The following is a 19,760-nucleotide window of genomic DNA, read 5'->3' as shown; positions in this document are numbered from 1 at the left end:
AATGAGATTACATGTGAAAATATCTGGCACAGAGCTGCTCTTCAGTGAACACTGGTGGCATTTTGTGAGAGTCTGAAATCTTCCAACACTTTTTTTATGTTCCCCAAATCTCTACATTAGTTCTTTAAAAAATTACTTAAGTGCTTCCTTCTCCATCCCAGACCCCTCTACTCTGGTCTTTGATACCCCCGCTAGCCGTGGTCCCCCCTGCCCCATGCTGATAGGGTGGGTGGTTCAGGGGTAATCAGAGAATTTGCAAGTGGAAGGTTAGGGAGGGAAAAACCATTCTTGCCCCAAATAATCTGTTTCTATTTTTCTCCCTACTTTAAACCCTGACTAGAAAAAAAAAATCCACAAAAGTGTGGGTGCATCACTTGATTTTTTTTAAATCAGCCTTTTAAAGGTATAATTTTTTATTTTTATTTCTGTGCTTTCTAGATTTGCTTCTGATTGTATCACCTCCAGGACCTTGTCAAATCCCGGTCCAATCAAACCAACTTTCAGTGACATTTTGGGGGATAACAGCAAATTTTTAATATGGACGGGTCGGGTCTTGGACGATCTTAAGAAGTTGTTAATTCTTGTAAGGGTGATAATAGTATTGTGGTTATATAGGAAAACATGCTTATTTTTCTGATACATACTGAAACAGTTGTGAAATGTCTTTAGAAAAAAAGAGATGAAACAAATATGGTGAAATTGTTTTGAAAATATTATATACAATTGAGTGAATCCAAGGACCCAGATGGCCAGAAATGTGGTTTCTGAAGCCATTATTTTTATCTTAGCACTGCACTGGAGAAATAACTTGGCTCCCAGAAGCTTTATCGATTCTAGCCCACCCACTCCCAAACTCTTCTCTGTTCATACAACTCACGCTTTATCAGGCACCCTAAAGAAACTCTGTACCTCAGGAGCCCTTCAAGTTCACATGCTCCCAGTGCTCTGTGGTGGAATGTAATTTACATTTTAGAAAATGTTGACATCTTGGTACATTTGTTTTGACCCACATCACAATCCGCTCTTCAACTTCTAAAGGGCACATCCCACTTCTATTAATAGATGAAGAGCACTACTTATTAGGACAGAAAGCTCATATAAGCACAGATCATTCTTGTTCGTATGCATTTGCTGCGTGGTCCTCAGCTGCGTGGGTGCAGCAAGGGGCTGCTTTGTGGGAGTCTGTGGTCAGGAAAGTGTCCTCTCCTGCCCCATGACCGAGGCCTTGCAATGACACTGAGACACACAGCTGGAAATTGTGTGACCCAGAGAATGGTCTTGCCTGTGTTCTCATATGAACCCCAGATCTGCCCCGCCCCCCCAGTCCCACCCACCCCAGCTTGGGAGTTGAGATAGTGCTCCCAAATTACCCCAGTGGCTTGTCCATTATTCCAGGAACTGGACAGGGGATGACACAACATCATGGTATGTGCATGATGTCATCTCAGACATTGCCAGACAACAGGCCCTCTCAAGTTAGACATATGGCACTCTATAACGGAGGCTGGATTCCACTGGGAAATAGCCGTTCTCTTGTCCACTATCCCCAGTGTTTTTAGGTGGATGTTCTGTGCTTGAGCAGAAGATTCTGTATGCCTTCAGAGTCAGCAGCAGGCCATCTTCACAAGCAGTAGATTGTTCCAGACCACCCTTGACCATCTGGCTGGATCCATCCCACCATCTGCCCAGCACGCCAGCATCTCATTCCCTAATGTGTCTGATAAACAGCTTAAAGTTCCCATTATCTACTCAGGCAGGGCTTTTGGTGTCACTCCTGGGTGACCAGTTATGCTGGGAACGCAGGACCTGTGGGCATTCATCAGAGAACATTTGCATGTAGAAATTTTTAACAAGTGAGACTCTTAACATTTTAAAGACAAAGATGTAGATGTCTTGTATGTTAACCTGTGTGTCGCTCTTGATGAATAACCAATCAACAACAGTGACCTTCTAAAGACATACCAATATACTTACGAGTGATCCAGAAGTCGTATAGGGCCCAATCTGTAGTGCCAGGCTGTGTAGAACCCAGAGGATGGCCATCATTTCTTGTTTTTGGCTTTTCCCTTGATCTTTGATTAAAAAAGGATTGCCTTAGGTGCTATACCTACTTAATCTCATCTCTGTGACAAATAAATCGTCATGATTTCTCTTCTTTCCACATACCACATCACCCTGTCTCACTCACCATGACTTTTTGTTATTGTTCTTGTGGAATTTTTCCTTGCTTTTATTGCTTTCATTTAATTTATTTTTATTTCATGGTAAAATACATATAACATAAAATTTACCATCCAACCATTTTAAAGTGTACAATTCAGTGGCATTTAGTATATTCACAATGTTGTGCAAACATCACCACTATCTAGTTCTAGGGCATTTTCATCACCCCAAAAAGAAACTCTGTACCCACTTCCTATCTCCCCCGCCCCCCAACCCTTGGCAACCACTGAGCTGATATCTGTCCCTAGGAATTTGCCTGTTCTGAACATTTCATATAAGTGGAATCATACAACATGTGGTCTTTTGTGTTTGGCTTCCTTCACCTAGAAGTGTTTTCAGTGTTCATCCACATTGTAGCATGTATCACTCCTTTATTCCTTTTTATGGCTGAATGCTATTCCATTGTATGAATAGACCATATTTTCTTTGTTCATTCATTGCTTGATGGACATTTTGGCCATTGTGAAGAGTGCTGCTGTGAACATGTGTGTAGAAGTTTTTGTTTGGACACCTGTTTTTAATTCTTTTGGGTATTTACCTAGGAGTGAAATGCTGGGCCATATGGTAATTCAGTGTTTAACTTATTGAGGAACTTCCTGTGGCCCTTTGCTTGCACCAATCTTCTTCAGCTATAATGTCCATTCTCTTTCAAACCCATGTTAGGACTTGCCTCCACCATGATTTCTTTTCCTGGTAGTTCCTTGCACCTTCTGGGGACTCATGTCATTGGCAGTCCCATGAATACTTTTAATTCTGCCTGGAGAAACGACCTAGTTCTTTGGTTTTTCATATCTTCATTTGTGTCTGCCCTATTTCTTTGGGCTTCGAGGATGTTTGTCCCTCTACCTGCCCTAACTGCCGCCTCTCAAGGATGGAGATGGATACACTTCCTTCATGCTCAAAGGCACTTGGGTGCTATTTTTACCTTTCTGTTGTTGAGCTATTCTAGGAACAACTGGAGATTACAAAAAGAGGTGTGATTCTATTGCTCATGAAGCTCAGGTTTTCATTGAAATATAGGCATTTTTGATTCTGCCGTGTTTGAAATATTAGAATGTTAGAGGATTAAAAAGCAGGGCAAAGATTGAAAGGGGGTTTGAAGGGAGGGACTTGAAGGGTAAAAATGAAAATTTTCGGTATACTGATAAGAGCATTATGCAGCCTTCTTGACTTTGATCTCATTTGGTCATCATGACACCTGTGTGAGGTGGATCCTATCATTATCTCTACTGAAAAACAAGGAAACTGAGGCACAGAGATTTAGTACCTGGCTCAAGGCCACATGGCTTTTACATTGCAAGGTTGAAATGTGTGACTTGTGCTTTTAACCCCTCTTATATTCAATCTCTCATGGTCCTTGAAGAGGCTATGCCCAAGATGGCATGTGTATTCATCTCCTAGGGCTACTGTAACAAAGTACCACAAACAGGGGGGCTTAAACAACAGAAATTTCGTTTCTTACAGTTCCAGGGGCTAGAGTCCAAAACCAAGGTACCAGCAGGGTTGGTTCCTTCTGAAGGCTTCAAGGGAGAATCCATTTCATGCCTCATTCCCAGCTTCTGATGTTGCCCACAATCCTTGGCATTCTTTGACTTGTAGAAGCATCACTTCAATTTCTGCCTCTACCTTCACGTTTTCCTTGTGTCTCTCTTTAGTGTCCAAATTTCCCTCTTCTTATAAGGACATCTGTCGTTGGGTTAGGGCCCACCCTAATCTTCTATGACCGCATGTTGACTTGATTTTATCTGCAAAGACCCTATTTCCAAATAAGGTCACATTCATTGGTACTGGAGGTTAGGACCTGAACATATACCAGGGGTGCCAAAAAAAGGTATGCAAGTGGACACTTTGGTCAGCGTTGCTCAAGCAGTAGTAGTTCACCATAATCAGAAGTGTCTGGACACTGATAGGAACCACTTTGAGCACCTCTTGTAATTGCAAAAGTCAAATGTGACTTGTATTCATCTTTTGTTAATGGTGTATATTGAGTATTACAATTTTAATACAGTATTCCTTTCTTAAAATGTATATACTTTTTTTTTTGGCTTCCTCTGTATTTTTGTTGGGACACAATTCAACCTCAACAATATATAAGTTCGTTTTTTAACAATGCGCAAACTCTTGGCTGCCACAATACCTTTGCAATTTTGAGCGTGGACCACTGTCATCATGTTCTTGTACCAGCATTGCAGGTATTGCCAACGAGCCTCCAGCTTCAAAAGTGGCTCACCAATTCTGTATCCCCCAGCACCTTACGGATGTGTTGGGTATTCTCATTGCTCAGTGAATATTTGTTGAATCTGATTACCAAGGAATATGCCCAGTGTGTTAATTTTCCCCAACATCCATTCATTTTTTGGGTACTTTTTCCTCCTTAAGCCCCAGAAAAGTGTAGGCTTTTCTTTATAAAATTGTTCCGATTTATTCCTAGACAGGAGCTTCAATCTTCATTTGCATCTGTTTACAAACTGTTGAAACAAAGCTTTTGACTGCCTCATAATGTCTTTCTTAATTCCATTCTTTTTGGATAAAAATAGTATTAATATATCCATTGTAAATCGCTGGCAGCTTAATTTGAAATGTGTCTTTTTGCACAATATGTACTATTAAGTATTCTCCTGTGTTGTTGCTCAGGGTAAGAAAAGATGACAGAGTGTTTTTTTTGTTTTGTTTTGTTTTGTTTGTCATTTTAAAAAAGCCCAGTCTTTTCTTTTTCTTAATGCTGTATTTAATTTTTAGGAGACAAAGTACAGCTTAATAAGTGGGAACTTGCTATTTTGATGATGGAGAATGTGGAGAATGGGGTACTTCAGTTACATTCTAAAAGGAAATACACTTTAAAATATAAATGTTTGGTTTTTCATTATTCATTAGGCAAAAATTGAGACACTTGAATGGCCTAGATCCCTGGAGCACATTTTTATGGCACTTACATGGAAGGAAGCAGCTGGACTCTGACGTAATCACAATCATAATCAGTATCATTGGAAGGCTTTATTCTAATTGCTTAATGTGGATTGACCCATTTAATCCCAAGACCATTTTATGAAGTACATACAGCCATCCCTCTTTGTTTTTTATGGAGATGAAATTCACATGACAAAAAATGAACCATTTTAAATTGAACAATTCAGTGGCATTTAGTACATTCACAATGTTGTGCAACCACCGACTCTATCTAGTTCCAAAACATTTTCATCACCCCAAAAGGAAGCCCTGTCATCCGTTTTTTAAGAATCAGGAAACAGAGACATAGAGACGATAAGCCCCTTTCCTGAGGTTACCCGACTGGTAGGTGATGAAGCCCTTGTTTGAACCTGAGCATTGGGACTCAAGGCCACTCGGTACCATTATTGGAAGATCACATGCTTGAGTCCTGGCTCCACCTGGCTCCCTGGGCACCGGAGCACTTATCCTTTTTAACTTCATGATCTTCATAGGCAAAGCAGGTGAGATTCCTGTTAGTTGCTGAGACCTCAGCGTTACTCAACATTTCCTACACTGTTCCCCTTATGAATCAAGCCAGACCTTTTCCTCCTCTGGCTTGAGTTCTGCAGAGCAAACAGCACACCAGGTGGGAAATCTGCTCTGTGTCTTGATACTCCACTTGCACATTTCTCTGTGCACTCAGCGAAGTTTCTAACCTCTTCACCAGGGCTGAGACAAGGGTGAAGCAAGAGAAGTGCCCAGGGTGCAAAATGTGAGGAGGTATTCACTCTACGTGTCACGTAAGCTCAAAGTCTGGGCTCTCTTGTCTCACCCTGAACCTTCTCCAAGATCATGTTCTGTTGTTACTGCCTCTCATTCCTTGCCTCCCTGTCTTCACTTCTTCCTTCTGTTGACTTCTAGTATGCTCCTCCCTCCTGACTCTTCGTCCAGTCTCTGGTCATTGATTGCAGTCCTCTCTGAGGTTCTTCCTGTTCTGCCCATCGCCTTGACGTTGGCAGTCTGTTCTTGACTATCTTTTTTTCCTTGCTTTCCATACCCAGTAGGGTCATCCCATCCACTCCATGTTCTGCCATCTGTATGTTGATGACTTTCATACCTACGGTTCTAGCCCTGTTCTCTCTTCCACCCTCAGCCTCAGTGGCCATATATCCTGGTTGGATTGCAAAGTCCCAATCTATGCCTGTTTTGGAATAATTATTGGCATTGCCTCCTGTCACTCCCAAAAGTGACATACGGTCACGTACTGCAGCCCTCCTTCCCAATGCCTCTGTTCTCTTAGAATGTGCCACAAGCATATGAAATTGAGCAGATCAAAAGCAGATTCCTCATTGTCTTGCCTAAAGGCTGTACCACCCTGGCTTTCTCCATCTTGATTAATGAATCTATACGGAACCCTGTTTTCCAAAGATGAGGGGAAGAATGCCCCACCTAGAGAAACAGCTGGACCTAGTAGCCTTCACCTCTGTTCCCCAACATTCACCCTCCCTTGACTATCAAGGTCTCCTGCTCATTTAACATTGTATCCCAGTGCTGTCCAGTAGAACTTTGTGCTGTGATGCAAATGTTCTATGTTTGTACTGCCCAATATGGGAGCCACTAGTCACATGTGGCTACTGAACACTTGAAATGGGGCTTATGAAATTGAGGAAATGACTTAAATTTTAGTTAATTTTAACCATTTAAATAACCACTATATGGTACAGAGCTGCTCTACCTCAATACCTCTCAAACTTGAACATGCCTGCAGGTCACCTGGAAAGCTTGTTAAAAGGCAGAATCTGCTTCAGTAGGTCTGCACTAAGACCTGAAATTCTGCATTTCTCACAGGCTTCTGAGTGAAACTGATGCTGCTGGTCTGAAGATGACATTTTGAGGAGCAAGGCTGTAGTCTAACCCAGTGATTCTCAGCCCTGGCTCACATTAGTCATCCTGGGAAGGTTTCAAAATCTGCCAGATGCCTAGGCCCTGCCCCAGACTAGTTAAACCAGGAGCTCAGGGAGTAACCTCGGCGTTGGGGTGTTTCTGTGTGGAGCCCACTCATCTTCAGCACAGAGCCCTGTTGGGGCCCCGTGGCTGCCTGCTCCCCCAAATCTCCTGACTGCCAGAGGTTGGAATAACTAACTTCTTTAAACAGATTTGGAAGTTACCTCCAAAGACCGGGTCAAGGGAATCAGACTCCCCCTGAAGCAGTATTAGGGGCTCTGATTTCTGTGTTCACACAGCCCTCAGTTCATACCTCGTTAGAATAGTTGTCATTGCTTTATGACTTTTCTGTCTCTGTGCTCTTCTTCTAGACTGAGAACTCCTCCAAAGTAGGGCCACTGTCCTGTTTCTCTCTGCCTGTCCACCTAGGCCACTGTCAGGATCTGCTGGGAAACCTCCCTCAAATTTACTGCTTTAGAATCTTGGGAGGCTGAGCCTAGGAATGTGTGTTTAAAAGGCTTCACAGACCATATTGATTTGCAGACAGGAATGGACATCACTAACCTACAGCCTAACATATTCTCTGGCACATGGCAAACATAGAATAAGTATTTTCTGAGTGCATGGAAATAAGTTTTAAGTGTCAGTGGAGAATCTTGGCAGACCCCACCCTAGCCAAGGGATCAAGGTTAACATCATAAGTAATATATATCAATACTATTTGCCACCTAATACGATGCATTGCGAAGGACACAGCATCACCTCTCTGGTTTCCTTCCCAGTAATACATAGCCTCCACCAAATCATGAGAAAACGTCAGACAAATTCAAACTGAGGGACATTCTACAAAATCTATGACCAGTACTCTTCAAAAGGGTCACGGTCATGAAAAAGAAAGACTGAAGAACTGTCACAGATTGAAGGAGACTAAGGAGATGTGACAGCTAAATGCAGTGTGAGATCCTGGATTGGATCCTGGGGCAGAAAAAGAACGTTAGTGAAAACAGTAGCAAAATCTAAATAAGTTCTGTACTTTAGTTAATAACATTGTATCAAGGTTAATTTTTTTGTTTTGATTGATATTTTGTAGTTATGTAAGATGTTAACATAAGGAGAAACTGGGTGAAGGATATACAGAAACTATCATTTTTGTGACACTTCTGAAAGGCTAAAGTTATCTCCCCCTGCCCCCTCCCCAAAGACTGGTGAAAAATAAATTACAAATAAAGGAATGGGAAATAATTGAAATGTCAATGAACAGGGTATTCTGGAAGGAGAGTAAAGAAGACCAAGGGGGGACAATTGAACCTAACGTGGGTAATAACCACAGGTTACAAATTGAAGGCTCCAAATCTTCATCATGACTCCCTAGTGTTTTTTAACGGCTTTATTGATAAATAATTCACATACCATACAGTTCACCCATTTAAAGTTATAAATCACTGTGTTTTCGAATATTGGCAGGGTTGTGCAGCCATCACCACAATCTCATTTTAAAATGTTTTTGTCCCACCAAAAAAAAAAACACCTACCCATACCCATTTGCTGTCACTGAACATTTCCCCCAGCTCTAAGCAATCACTAATCTACTTTCTGTCTCTATATAGTAATTTTCTGTTCATGTCCTATTGTGGATGCTTGTTTTTAATGGAATCTATGTGATCTGGCTTCTTTCACTTAGCATAATGTTTTCAAGGTTCAGCTATGTTGAGCATGTATCAGTACTTCATTCCTGTTTATGGCCCAATAACATTCCATTGTATGGATATGTACCACATTTAGTTTATCCATTCTTCAGGTGGTGTATATCAACTAATATCTTTTGGACATTACTCTGATGGCTTTTGGTCAAATCCTAGGGTAGAATACTCCCCCAGTCTCTCACATTCTGTGCATCTGTTGCTCTAGAAGATAGATTCTTGGGATAAAGTATCTACACCATCTCCAAGCGTCCCATGCAGTATTGTTTACTTATGTATGCGATTAACCACTTTGGAATGTCTTTAGAATTAAGACAAGAAATGACCCCAGGTCCCAGAAAGGGAAAAAATGTGGGTTATGTTATGTCCAAATCAATAATCACCACTTCAGGGAACCACGCAATGAATCACTTTATTGAATAAGTGTGAGAAAGGAAAGATATTAGTTGTCCAAGAATGCTATTGCCAAACTTTGTGGAAACAGTCTTTTCTGTGGAAACAGCATACATTTTATTCTGTGCCATGGAATTTCCCCTCATTTGACCCAAAGGGTAAAGGAAAACTCTTATGTAACCATCATAGTTTAAAAGTTACTCTTTTATATGTAGGCTGGTTAATAACCAACAATAGACGATTTTATCTAAGAGAAGATGACTAAGATCTTGTATTTTTTAGTGAGAGCTGATTTGCATATCTAATTCATGCTCTATTAGCAAAAGTTATGGGAAATAGGAAACGCAAGAAAAACCCAAGACTGGTTTTGGATCTGATTTAAAAATCCTGTAGTTATATTCAGTTGTGAAGATTACCGTCAAATCTCAGAAACTGAGTAAGCTGTCAACTTATTGTTTGCTGAGGTGTTGACCTTTTATTTTTGGAATCTAGCAGTTGTCAGTTATTGCTCTCTAAAAGTTATTTTTAATACAAAGCACTTCCTCCCATCATTTAAATTATTCTTTTCTAGGAGTATCTTTACACACAACCACACACACACACACACACACACACACACTCTATTTTAATGTCTATGAAGAACTTTTCGCTTTCTAGAAAATTCTTTGCCCAACTTGAATCTTCCTCAGTATTCTGATGTCATACTAGGTGCAAAATGGAGACATTTCACAGGATCTAAGAGTTCAGAATGAGGTGCTATGCTAGATACGTGTGTGTATCATTTTTCGTCTTCCCACCAGCCCTTCCACCCAGTTCCTGTACTCCTTGTAATTATTATAGAAGTGCAGCATCCAGAACTGAACACCAAACAACAGATATCCTCTTGGTTCCGTGGTTTGGTCATTCAGTATAGGCTCCAATTGGCCTTTTTGGGTGAACGTATTTTTGGGCTTAAGTTGATGTTTATATCAATTAAATCCTTCAGTCATCTTCTATGTGTTGCTGATGGGCCTTTCCCACAACCACCTCCTCTCGCCTCCATCTTGAAATCATGCATTTGGTTCCTAAGACCTAAATTTAGGATACGACATTTGTCTCCATGACATTTAACCTTTTTAGATTCTCCTAATTTTGTTAAGTTCCTTTTGGAATCGGATGATTTGGCCATCAAGTGGGTTGGCCTCACTTAGTTTCATATCACCTACATACTTAATCAAGAAGGTGCCAGTAACTTTGTCTGAGCCACTGGTAAGCGTGCTTCAGTAGGGAAAGGGCCAGCCCAGACCACTCCAATGACTGGGGACTGCCCGGTAGCTTAATACCTTATCACCGTGCTGGCCACAGCCTCGAGATCTGCTGGGCCTCAACATCACCAAGGGTCATATCTTCCACATTCCCTTGTGAACAGGGCGGTTTGTAAGACCTTGACAAGTTCCTTGCCATATCTAGATAGTTCATGTCTAGAAAATTCCCTCAGCCTAACAATCTACCTTCTCAGAAAAAAAGCAAGAAGGCTAATCTTTTTACATCTAATAACCACTGCATCCTCTCTCTCCTAAGAGCTCATAAGACATTGTTTAATAATCTATTCTAGACTCTTGACTAGGATGTCTATCAAATTCAGCGATCCATAGTTTTTGTTTGTTTGTTTGTTTGTTTGTTTTTGGGAGGCAGGGGAACAGGACGTTATTGGGGAACAGTGTGTATGTACTTCCAGGACTTTTTTTTTCCCCAAGTCAAGTTGTCCTTTCAATCTTAGTTGTGGACAGTGCTGTTCAGCTTCAAGTTGTTGTCCTTTCAGTCTTAGTTGTGGAGGGCGCAGCTCAGCTCCAGGTCCAGTTGCCGTTGCTAGTTGCAGGGGGCACAGCTCACCGTCCCTTGTGGGAGTCGAACTGGCAACCTTGTGGTTGAGAGGACACGCTCCAACCAACTGAGCCATCCGGGAGCTCAGTGGCAGCTCAGCTCAAGGTGCCGTGTTCAATCTTAGTTGCAGGGGGCGGAGCCCACCATCCCTTGCGGGACTCGAGGAGTTGAACCGGCATCCTTGTGGTGGAGAGCCCACTGGCCCATGTGGAAATCGAACCAGCAACCTTCGGAGTTAGGAGCATGGAACTCCAACTGCCTGAGCCACCGGCCGGTCCAAGCCATAGTTTTTGAAGCGTATATCTTCTTTTTCTTTTTTAAAGTTGCAAATGCATTTTCCCAACTCCATTGGTATTACAGGGGAGGATTTAGCTATTTTATCTTCCAATTCTCTGAGTACCTGGGGTGTAATTTGTCACTGTAATGCTTAAATTCCTTTAGAATATCTTCTAATCAATTTGGGGCCTCAGTTCTCTCTTCCTAGTTTTTTTTTCTCTACTCTTTCCTGGGTGAAGGTCATTGTTCTTGTCTAAGAAGTCAGAAGCAAAATGAAGGTGAGGAGATAATCATGTTTTCTTTCACTTGTTCAAATTGCAATACGATTGAGTCTATGACCTCTTTGCTCCTTTTAATCGTGATGTCATCAACTGCTTTAGAGTTTACAAAGTGCTCTCACTGTGCATTTCATCTTTACAACCACCCTGCAAGCCAGTGACTTCACTACCTGCATTTTAGAAATGAGGAAACAGAATTGAACTTACATTTAGTGACATGTAGGGTTGAGTGACTTTTCCAAGTCTTCACAAAGCCTATTTATTCCTAGCAGAGCTGCGCACCTCCTTGCCTTTCCACCACAGCCTTTGCTGCATTTATCATACACATTTAAATACTCTGGACTGCTCACCTTTCTGACTTTATCCTTTGAAACTTTTGTTTGTCCTTGAAAGTGTGCCCTTTCTCTCTGTCTTTCATATGCACTGCATGGGAAGGGCAATTCCCGGGAACCATTCAACTTCCCTGTTTCTCTTTCACTTTTTGGGGGGCTCGTTGATGAGTATATTAGCAGAATATCATTTCTGAGATCATCCCAATCGTCTAAATCTGGCTTTCTTTAAAAACTCTGACCCAGGACTCAAAATTGCCATTTTTTGAGCCTTTGGGAAGCCCTAAAACCGAACTACTCCATTCATATGCCGTGTGCCCTGGCGTGAGCCCCTTGTACCACCAGCCAATGCGGGAAGACACAGCCACTTCCTCCCAAGATTCCCTCCACTTCACCAACTTTGTTCCCAAGGGAGCGGCAGCATTTGGTCTAGTATAGCAGCCCCCTTGTCTGCTTTCTAAAGGATGGAATTGGTAGCAATGCCAGGCAAGGCTATTCAGAATTTACCAGCTACTCTGCTTTTTTGCTGAATAAGACACTCCACAGATCTGCTTTGGTGATTTATTTACAGTAGCATGCATGTCCTTGGAGACATGGGCAGAAGGTTAAGGGTCAGCATCGATTTCTTTCAGATTTGTCAAGTCTCTTGCTGATTTTCCATGTTCCTTTGTACTATAGAGTGGAGATTCAAAAACAGATAACTTTTTAATATAACTTTATTGATACGATTTATGGCAACATTTTTTTTCTTGCCTTTACTGCTTTCCGGAACTAAATGGGCCACATTCTGCAGTTATTTGTTATCAATTCTGGATAGAATTAAACGAGGTACCGTGAAGAATTGCTTTCAGGGAGTGGCCACTTAGCTCAGTTGGTTAGAGCCTGGTGCTGGTAGCACCAAAGTTGCCGGTTCAATCCCTGCATGGGCCACTGTGAGCTGCGTCCTTCTTAAAATAAAAAAAATAAATGAAAAAAATTGGAAAAAATATTGATTTGGGTTATCACACATGATACAAAATATGAAACTGCAACATGAACATTTCTTTCTGGTTTCTTTCACCATTTCACTGAAAACATAAGAAAAGGGACAAAGAGGGACCAAAGGGAAATTATTTCTCTGTTGTTATGCCAAAGACTTCATCTCTTTCCTTTCAAAACACCACATATCCTGGAGTTTTTAAAACCACTATAATTATCACAAGGCAGCCCTTTCTCTGGGAAGAAAGTGAGCGAGTTTCCCATTAGGAGATCATGGTTAAAATAATCCATCGGCGCTGGGACCAAATGTAACTAGAAAACCGTGTTCAAAAGCTGCATTCATTCGGGAGAGAGAAACAACAACCTTTCTCATAATGAGCCCTGGGAAACGGCCAGCGTGGAAAGAGGTCACACAATTGACAATTTGGTGTCTGAATAACTACTACTAGCTTATTTTTGCTTGTGGTGTTATAGCTTTTGTGGGGTTTTTTTCTGGGGCCGAGTCCCTGGTGTCTTGAAACAAAGTTTCTACTGAGTGACTATCTTCTTTTAAACCACTTTGTATTGTGGAATTGTAATCTACCATTTTTATGGGAGATGGGAACGGTTACTATGGCACGAGTGAACAAAATGGGGTAAATTTTTATTTCAAATGGATGTAGCATGTGGATAGGACATTTGTTCTTATCCAGAAATGAGATATAGTAAGACTGTGTGAAATTATATCTTTTACTGTTCATTTTTCAAAGATTGCCCTAAGGATGGTTTGGTGCGTTTGTGTAATATGTAAAAAATGTGAACGATCCCTATCGTCCCAGCAGAAATGAGAAGGATACGGTTCCTGAAGACTTGGCTTGCTGCTTGTGCAAGATGCAAAATATTGGTGAGGTTGAGGATGGGGGAGAGGGGAGATTACTTTAAGGCTCTATGGCTTTCTATAGTTATGTTATACCATTTTAAAACCGTATTTCCACAAACGGAGTCAGAAGTGAGTGAGCTAGCTCTTTGTGGTGGTGGTGGGATTTAACATATTTTTCTCATTGGATATTTTCCAAAAGCTCTAAAATGTACTTTTATTTATTACTGTTGCTTCCTATTACTTATATTGTACCTGCCTACCATGTTACACTTACCATTTATTGTTATAAAAATGGTGTTTGGGATTTAAAGCCGAAACCAGTGGGCCCTGTGATATGTATACAGTTCATTCTTTTTTTTTTTTTTTTTGATGTTTCTTTTTTTTTTTTTTTAATTAAATTTATTGGGGTGACAATTGTTAGTAAAATTACATAGATTTCAGGTGTACAATTCTGTATTACATCATCTATAAATCCCATTGTGTGTTCACCACCCAGAGTCAGTTCTCCTTCCATCACCATATATTCGATCCCCCTTACCCTCATCTCCCACCCCCCACCCCCCGCCCCCGTTACCCTCTGGCAACCACTAAACTATTGTCTGTGTCTATACAGTTCATTCTTAACAAGCTCAAGCAAAAGAGAACCACCAGTGTTTTCCTCATTGTCTTTCCCCGCTTTGCACCTGGGTCTTGACTACCAGGAAGGTGAAGCCATGGGCAAACAAAAGTTTCTTTTTGGCTTTTGAGCTTGGACCAAGATCCACTTGGCAGACTTTGTGGTTTTAACTTTGTGGTATTTTTGCCTGGTCTATCAACTTGAGAACGTAATTCGTGATTCTGCTGCTCTGCCCGTCACACACACCCCCCCACCCCTTATCCTAAGATTTGACTCCACTGAGCTGTACTAAAGCCAGATGAGCCAGACTATTGGTTCTCACTATTTCTGGGTCATGGACCACTGAAGAATCTGTTAAAAACGTATAAACTCCCTCCCCTGGAAAGCATCCATACAGATGTATGCAGATTGTGCCTACAATTTTGCAGACATTCGTAGCTTCCATGTAGCTCATGCTGAGAGGTTTACTTTTACTATATATCCTTTATTTCTGTTTTGCGTTTTCTGTTACCATCTGCATATATTATTTTTGTTAATTGAATCTGTCTAGGTTACTATTTCAATTAACAAATTAGTTAGAAGACCGAGAGCCTAAAACAGATTTTGAAAATTTGATTAAGTACATTATTGAGTCCTGGGAGTCAATTTGAAAGCAGTGTTCATTATAGACTTTTTCAGCACCAAAATATATCATCAGGAGTACCAAAAAAGCAGTGTTGAAAGACAAAATAGTATTGGAAAAAGTGATCAAGAGTTGAATTTCTATCTGAATTATTTTTAACACAGAATATGAAAAAGATCCTCATTTAAAAGCAGATATAAATATGTTCAGGGTTTGACTGTTGATGATCTCATTCACCTATGAAAAAAATCTTACAGTTGGCAATATGGCTACTTGATAGCATCAAAAGGCTAAGGGTGGGTAATTATCACATCAGGAACAGAGACACTGGGACACCTCCTTACATTGTTCTCACCAGAGCTTATGTGACTGTCTTTATTTAAAAAGAATCTTCTGAAATTGTAGTGAGTGCTTTGCCTTGGTTGTTCTCCACACGGGAACCATCTTTTATACTAAATCTTTCACTGTACCGGAGTCTTGTAAGATTCCTGTATATTTTAAGTGATAGTCATATTTTACTCTTCCAGCAAGGCTTATATGACATTTTTGTGCTCAGTTCTTAAAATCCATAAAACTGAAATAGCTAAAGGGAGGAAAAAGAGGTTGATGATGAAAAAAACTCTAGTGGGGATTTTCTTGTCTTCTAAAATTCCTCCCTGTATAAAAACCACCTGGACAACTAACAGTGTTTTTCTTTCAACTCACTGTGAAGTATTTGTCTTAACACATGTATTAACGTGGGGTGATGTTTCAGTTGTTGCTACGATGTGATATCAGTTGCTGAGGTGATAAAACATGGATTTCTTTTTTGATCTGGGACAAGAATGGAGGCTGGGGAAGAAAAGAGAGGTGAGCCAAGAAAAAAGGGACAATATAACCAACAGGCATATAATGGTGAGGTGTATTGTTCATTTATTTCAGTAGCTGTAGAGCCTCACTTTCAAACACTATTGAATTCGCTGTGGGTGGTAGGATTGAGCATAGTTATAATAACTAACATTTACTGAACACTTATTTTTCTAAGCACTTTATATATATTAATTTATCTAATCCCTATGACAACCAGGATTCAAATCCTGACTTCTTCACTGTCTAGCTGTGTAAACGTGTGCAACTTCATTTTTTTAGATGAACTAAAGTAGTCATCCCTTGGGGTTGATGTTAACATTAAATGAGATGCTAGGTATAATACATTTATCATTGTGCGTGTTATATAAAAAACTCAAAGAAGTAAAAAATTAGCAATAAAATATAAAATCTGTTTGCACAAAGACTTACAAGCAAATACTCATAGCAGCATTATTCACAATAGCCCCAAACCGGAAACAACTCAAATGTCCTTGAACTGGTAAATGAATAATAAAAAAAAAAAATCTGTGCTGTATCTGTATTATGGAATACTACTCAGCAATGAAAAGAAAAGACATGTACATACACACAACAATGTAGAAGGCTCTCAAACATTATGCTAAGTGAGAAAAGACAAATGCAAACATATTCAATGATTTCATTTGTATGATGTTCTCAAAAAGTCAAATTATAGCAACAAAAAGTGGTTGTCAGGGTTCGGAGAAGGAAATCAGTTCCACAGAGATGTCAGGAAAGTTTGTAAAGTGGAGGAACTGTTCTGTGTCTTGATTGTGGTGCATATAATTACTAAATTTCATCAAACTGTACACTTAAAAATGGGTGAAGTTTAATGTATGTAAATTATACCTCAAAAGTAAAGAAAATACATCTGCTGCAAATTGTTAGATTTTCTTGTATTTTAGAACAGGGGTGAATGGTTTTTACATAGATCCTGTTTTCAGAACTATTTAGATTATTTCAAAGGAGAATTAATGCAGAGGCTATTGAGCACTTGCCATATGCCTGTCTGTTTTGATAGATATGAACGATAATGCCAAAGGGACTATGCTAGTCTTATTTTTACAGAAATCATAAGGAGGTTACCAATAGTTCTCATACACTAAGTCATCAAGAAATCCCATGAGCAAATAGAATTCAAGGTGTGTGGTGCAGATAAGTATTGGGTCAGGTCAGCAAGAAGGGAGAAAATTTAGTGGGAATAGGAGTAGCTAGGGAAGGTCCTTGGCAGGGATAAGACTTGAAAGTATTGGGTAGATTGTCCTGGAAATAATTTGAGCAGTGGTGTGGAGGTCACAATTTATACCTGAAACTGGCCAGACTGGAGCATGTTGGGAAGACTCAGATTGTGTAGTACTCTGAGGTTTGCCAACTTCACAGATACAGTTGCAGAGGGTTCCTGATTGCCCAGTGGTATGCTGGAGCTGGTACTTACTGGTTCTTGCCCTGAGTTGAGTGTCTCCTCCCAACTCCAAGTTCAGTGACACAGAATTGGTAGCTTAAGATTGGCCATGGAAGGAGTAGTTACACCATGGAAAAGGATAAATGCTACAGATCCTGGTCCCCCCATCATCCCTCCGGAGAGCCAGTTGTTAACCATTTGCCAGCATACCATTGACTGTAATCCTAAAAAATTATGAACTTGAGAGAGGGGAGCAAACAGAATGATCTAGAGGTGGCTGGGGAGGTGTTGAGCGAGAAAGAAGACTACTCTTAAGGGGGACAAAAAAAGGCACAGATATTTAATGCTGAAAGGGAAGTAGGATGCTTTCTGTGTAGTTTCCAAGAGAACTGAAACAGTAGCATCCCCATTAGAAGCACAGATGTAATAAGCCCCTCTTACGCAAAATGGGGTATTTTCAGACCTGCAGTAAGTGGGACTCCCTCTTGCCTCAACTTCTTTGAGATACATGCAGCACTTGAATTGTTCATGCGCCCAGTGCCGAATCACGTCTTCCCTTCTCTGTGTATCCCGGCATTCTTTAGGTTTCTGTCACATGGAAAGCAGTCATAGTGGTGGAATGGAATAAATGAAATCATGAACTAATCCTTGTCACAGTATTGCTCATACTGTATGCTTACAACACAAAGTCTTGCTCACTTGTTTGTCTCCCTAATAGTACGAACTCCAGAAGAGCCAGGAATTTTGTATCTGTGTGTATCCTAGTGCCCAGTGCCACACAGTAGGTGCTCAAGTAATGCTATGGAAATAATGAATGAATTTAGGCAATTTCAGTTTAGGTAACATGTAGTTATGAAAAGATCAATTAGCAGCCTTTCGTAAACCATTAAAAAAAGGTGGCATGGGGTTGTGCGTGCGCTGAAATCCTCTTCTCTATTGTTGGAGGGCACTAGTGTGCCAGCATCTCCATGTGTTTGTACAATATGGACATTGAAGCCATTTACTATCAAGGTTTCTTCCAAATCTGTGATGCTATGATTCTAGGAGGATAGCCCAGACTTGGTGGGCTTAAAACCATGGGTCCTTTACTTATTGCTGCATGTTAAGGTACAAGGTCATGTGCTACATAGAAATTTTCTGTATTTTTGTTTGACTTCTTTGATTCTCCTACCTATATGAGTGATAACTGATTAGTGATGTTGGCTAATAGTCATTCCCCCATCCCATCCTATTTCTCTCCCTCATCTGTGGTAGGCTGCATAACGTCCACCTCCGGCCCCCCATGTCCAGGTCATAATCCCCAGAGCCTTTGAATATGTCACCTCATATGGCAAAAGAGACTTCAGACATAATTAAGGATATTGAGATAGGGAGATTCTCCAGATGGGCCCAATGTAATGACATTGGTCCTTGTAAGAGGGGGCCAGGAGAGTCTGAAGATGTGAGGATGGAAGCCGAGATGAAACGAACAGAGATTTGAAGATGTTACCTTACTGGCCTTGAAGATGGAGTAAGGGGCCACAACCCACAGAATGCAGCTGGCCACTAGAAGCTAAAACAGGCTAAGAAATTCTCCTCTAGATCCTTCGGAAAGAAGGAGCACTTCCTACACCTTGATTTTAACCCAGTGAAACTGATTCTGGCCTTCTCCCCTCCAGAACTGTAAGAGAATAACTTTGTATTGTTTTAAGCCATTAAGTCTGTGGTCACTTGTTATAGTAGCAATAGGAACTAGTAAGCCGTCTCCTCTCATGGTTTGCTTTAAATATAGCATCCTTTGTGTTCCAAGCTTCAGTGAACATAGGATCATCTGGGTATGTTATGAAAATGCAGATTCCAATTCAGGGGGCTGGGGTGGAGCAGGAACATTTGCAGTTGTAGGGAGATCCCGGGTACTGCCGCCATCCCTGCTGGTTTCAACCACACTCCACATTCGGAATAGGAAGGCTCTGGGGTGGTGTTCATTGTGTGGGCTTCTCCCCTTAATCGCCTTTGGTCGACGTTACTAAAACAGTATATCCTCCGGGGGCTCCTTAGTTTCTAGAGGCATGTAGAGAATTAGAAAGTGTTCCGAGGCGAGCCACAAAGACTTGGAGTAGAGCCAACATGGGAAGGAAGGAGAGCCACAGTTACTCAACCTGAGGAGACGAGAGCTGAGGGCGGACTTAATGCTGATGTGTAGGAAACGGGAGGCTTGATACATGGGAAATAGTGACTAACTTCTCCTTCTCTTTACTGAGCTAACTCCAGGATAAAATAGCAAAAAGAATTTGGGCTTAGGAACGAGGGGACTGGCAGGGAAGGTTGTGGTTCTTGTTGACACAGGGACTTTTGCACCTGCTAAGGGCCCTGGGATCCATCTAGCTCCACCGTCTCATTTACAGATGATGAAGCAGGCTGAGCATGACCTTTGCAAGGTCACAAGCAAATGACAGAGCATATGGCGTGACCACGTTCACCGCACTACCTCAGTGGAGGATGC

General features: G+C 41.0%; 1 protein-coding gene across 2 annotated transcripts in view; it reads left to right on the top strand.

Moving 5' to 3' along the window:
• The window catches only part of GPM6B (glycoprotein M6B), a 152,572-nt gene that overhangs the window by 50,932 nt on the left and 81,880 nt on the right, over nucleotides 1-19,760 (top strand). The gene's annotated exons all lie outside the window — the stretch shown is intronic.

The sequence above is a fragment of the Rhinolophus sinicus genome, chromosome 18, assembly GCF_057876585.1.
Source record: "Rhinolophus sinicus isolate RSI-liver-muscle chromosome 18, RSI-T2T, whole genome shotgun sequence".
Classification (NCBI taxonomy): domain Eukaryota; kingdom Metazoa; phylum Chordata; class Mammalia; order Chiroptera; family Rhinolophidae; genus Rhinolophus; species Rhinolophus sinicus.
Note: the sequence above shows the minus strand (reverse complement) of the source record. Positions and strands in the feature narration are given on the sequence as shown.